The sequence below is a fragment of the Euphorbia lathyris genome, chromosome 7, assembly GCF_963576675.1.
Source record: "Euphorbia lathyris chromosome 7, ddEupLath1.1, whole genome shotgun sequence".
NCBI classification, from domain to species: Eukaryota; Viridiplantae; Streptophyta; class Magnoliopsida; order Malpighiales; family Euphorbiaceae; genus Euphorbia; species Euphorbia lathyris.
In genome coordinates, this window is record NC_088916.1 from 47,369,925 (window position 1) to 47,374,361 (window position 4,437).

Consider the following 4,437-nt stretch of genomic DNA (forward strand, 5'->3'; position numbering starts at 1 on the left):
TCGCTTACCATAACTCTAGGAACTCCAAATCGACAGAATATTGAATTTAAAAACTTAACAACTACTTTAGAATCATTTGTCGGGGTTGCAATTGCTTCAACCCACTTTGAAACATAATCTACGGCTACTAATATATAATTTTTGCCAAAAGAAAGAGGAAAAGGACCCATGAAATCAATTCCCCATACGTCAAAGATTTCAACTTCCAATATGTTCTTAAGAGGCATCTCATCTCTCCTTCCTATATTCCCCGTTCTTTGACATTTATCACAGCGGAGAATAAATGAACGAACATCTTTAAACAGAGTAGGCCAAAGGAATCCGCATTCAAGTATTCTAGCTGCTGTTTTGCTTACGCTATTATGACCTCCGTAAGCGCTAGCATGACATTCTATCATTATAGATTCATGTTCAAACTCACTAACATATCTCCTAAATATTCCATCGCCGCATGTTTTGAACAAGAATGGATCTTCCCAAAAATATTTTTTAACTTCTGAAAAGAATTTCTTCTTTTGCTGGTAAGTCAATCCATCTGGCACAACATGTGCAGCTAAGTAATTGGCTATATCCGCATACCATGGAGTTATGACACTTTGTAATTGCATGAGATGTTCATCGGGGAAATCATCTCGAATGCCTGATGTTTCACCGATGGGACCGTTTTCATCCTCAAGTCTTGATAGATGATCGGCGACCAGGTTTTCAACTCCCTTTTTGTCTTTAATCTCAATGTCAAATTCTTGCAATAGTAAAACCCATCTAATAAGACGTGGTTTTGCATCTTTCTTAGCAAATAAATATCGTAAAGCTGCATGATCAGTATAAATAATAACTTTAGATCCTAACAAATAAGATCGGAACTTATCACATGCAAAAACTACTGCTAACATTTCTTTTTCAGTTGTGGTGTAATTTAGCTGTGCACCGGACAAAGTGTGATTCGCATAATATATAACATGAAGTTTTTTATCCTTCCTTTGAGCTAATACACATCCTACAGCTAAGTCACTCGCATCACACATAATTTCGAAAGGTAGATTCCAATCGGGTTTTGATATTATTGGTGTACTGACTAAAGCCGTTTTCAAAGTATTGAAAGCTTGTAAACAATCTTTATTAAAATCAAAAGTTGAATCCTTCATAAGCAGAAAAGTTCTTTATAAACCGTCTGTAAAAACCTGCATGACCTAAAAATGATCTTACTCCCTTAACAGTGGTTGGTGGGGGTAATTTTTTTATAACTGAAGTCTTTGCTCTGTCCACTTCTAAACCTTTTTCAGAAATTTTATGACCTAAAACAATTCCTTCATCTACCATAAAATGACATTTTTCCCAATTTAAAACTAAATTCGTTTCCTCACATCTAGACAATACTTTATCTAAGTTCTGTAAACATGCATTGAAAGAATCTCCATAAACTGAAAAATCATCCATGAAAACTTCCATTATGTCTTCAATGAAGTCATTAAATATTGCTGTCATACATCGTTGAAAAGTTGCTGGTGCATTACATAGACCAAAAGACATTCTCCTATATGTAAAAGTTCCGTAAGGACATGTGAAGGTTGTTTTGTCTTGGTCATCCGGGTAAATGTAAATTTGAAAGAATCCGGAATAACCGTCTAGAAAACAGTAAAATGCATGACCGGCTATCCTTTCGATCATTTGATCAATGAAAGGTAGAGGAAAATGATCTTTCCTGGTTGCTTTGTTTAGGTTCCTATAGTCTATACAAACCCTCCAACCGGTGGTGGTTCGTGTAGGTATAAGTTCACCTTCATCATTTCTTACAACAGTTATGCCTCCTTTTTTAGGTACACAATAGATTGGACTAACCCACTCACTATCCGAGATCGGATAAATGATTCCATTGTCTAAAAGTTTAGTAATCTCATTTTTGACTACTTCCTTCATGTTCGGATTTAAGCGTCTTTGCCTATCCGCTTTAGGTGGCTTATCTTCTTCTAAATGAATTCTATGCATTACTATACTAGGATTAATTCCTTTTAAGTCTGAAATTTTCCATCCCATACTACCTATCCTATTTCTAACAACTTGCTTCAATTTTTCTTCTTGATCGCTTGTTAATTTGTTAGAAATAATTATAGGTAGAGAATCGCCTTCGCCTAAGAAAGCGTACCTCAAATGACTGGGTAACTCTTTAAGTTCTAATTTAGGGGGTGTTACAATTGAAGGCGGAACTGGTCCATCTTCTCGAATCAAAGGCTCTGGGTCCTTATCGTCTTATTCCTCGTCTACTATAGGTTCAATTATTTCTTCACTTTGAATTACATCATTGACACATTCCTCGACTAAATCAAGTTTCATACAAGCGAATTCCTCCATAGGGTATTTCATCGCTTTGTTCATGTTAAACTCGACCTTATCTTCTCCTATCCTTAAAACTACCTTCCCTTCCGACACATCTACTAGAGCGCGTCCCGTGTTCATAAACGGTCTGCCAAAAATTAAAGGACAATTTACATCATATGCAAAGTCTAAGATAACAAAATCGGTAGGAAAAATAAATTTATCGACTTTGACTAAAACATCTTCAATTATACCATACGGCCTTTTAGTGGTTTGATCCGCTAATTGCAAAACCATATTGGTACGTTTGATATCTTCTTCTAAACCTAACTTGTTAAAAATAGACAATGGCATTAAGTTTATACTTGCTCCTAAATCACAAAGACAACTTGGGAATTCAATATCTCCCAACTTACACGGAATAGTAAAACATCCGGGATCCTTGAGTTTAGTGGGCAAATTACTTGATACTATTGAACTACAGTCTTCAGTTAACGAAATGGATGAAATTCATTCCCAACTGATTTTCTTTGAAATCAAATCCTTTAAAAACTTACCATAGTTAGGAATTTGTGTTATTGCATCCATAAACGTCAAATTAATATGCAAATTTTTAAGTTTATCCAAAAACGTTAGAAGTTGTTTATCATAGTCCTTATTTCGGACTTTGTGTGGAAAAGGTGGTTTGGGTACAAAAGTTTTAGTACCTGTGTCAAATGGTGAAATATTTGTGTTTAAGATATCTTCTTTGGACTTCGGTAAATCAGTTCCTTGTAATGTTGCATCTTTGGGCGTTTCAGGCCCTTGATAATTTTTTCCTGAACGAAGAGTAATAGCCTTCACCTGCTCTTTCGGATTTTCTTCCGTATGGCTGGGAAGACTTCCCTTTTTTCGGGATGGAATTGATTTAGCAAGTTAACCAATTTGAACCTCCAAATTATGGATGCTAGATGAGTGGTTTTTAATAAGCTGATCGAATTTATTTTCGATCCGTTTAAAACCATCGTCGTGATTACTTATTTTTCCACTGATAGCATCTATAAACTTGTCGATTTTAGAAGATAAAGTGCTAATCGTATCTCTTGACTGATTTTGATAATTAGTGGTACGATTTTGATTAGCACTAATATTATTGTTACTGTTATCTTTCCAATTAAAGTTAGGATGATTCCTCCATCCAGAATTATAAGTATTAGAGTAAGGATTATTAGTTTGGTTTTGCCCTTGGACAAAATTTACCTATTCAATCTCACTCATATTTTCGTAATCCACATCCGTTTGGATTGGATTACCATTGGTGTCGCGCGGTGCCATAAACTGGTCAATTTTATACGATAAAGCAGAAAATTGGGCTTGTAGCATCGCGACTGGATCAAGTTCAACTATACCTTTAACTGACGATGAGGTTGAGGATGATGGTTTTGCCACCGGTATATGTCCACGTTCCGCGGGCCACATACTGCTGTTGATTGCCATTTCCTCCAAAAGTTCTCTCGCTTGGGCTGATGTTTTCTTCATAAATAGCCCTCCCGACATAGCATCTAATGAACCCCTAGTTGTAGGATTCAGTCCATTGTAAAATGTTTGCATTAAAAGTTCAACGGGTAATTGGTGGTGTGGGCATAAACATTGAAGTTCTTTAAAACGTTCCCAAGTTTCATAAAGGGTCTCATTATCATTTTGAGAAAAAGATGTTAACTCCTTTATGACTCTTGCGGTTTTTGCTAAAGGAAAATATTTAGATAAAAACGCTTGGGCTAATTGTTCCCAAGTGGCAAAAGTTGCAGCTGGCATAGAAGTTAACCATTCTTTGGCTCTATCCTTCAAAGTGAAAGGAAAGAGGCGAAGTTTGATTGCTTCTGCAGTCACATATGGAATTTTAAAAGTGTCACAAATTTCTAGGAAATTTGTTAAATGGGTGTTAGGATTTTCGTTAGGTAACCCGTAAAATGTTACATTATTTTGCAACATATTAAGCAAAGCTGGCTTAATTTCAAATTGGTTTGCGGTGATTCTGGGTCTAACGATACTATTGGTTACACCGGCCACACCTGGCCTAGCGTATTCCATAAGTGTTGGTGGGTCTGCCATTTTTTCTGGATCGGTATGTGTTTTTACTGGGGT

General features: G+C 36.1%; 1 non-coding gene across 1 annotated transcript; it reads left to right on the forward strand.

Annotated features, from left to right (window-relative positions):
• The first annotated feature begins 3,919 nt into the window (after window positions 1–3,919).
• LOC136201831 (small nucleolar RNA R71) lies at window positions 3,920–4,026 on the forward strand. The gene has a single exon (XR_010674170.1). It is a non-coding gene; the product is annotated as a small nucleolar RNA R71 (small nucleolar RNA).
• Window positions 4,027–4,437: the final 411 nt, after the last annotated feature.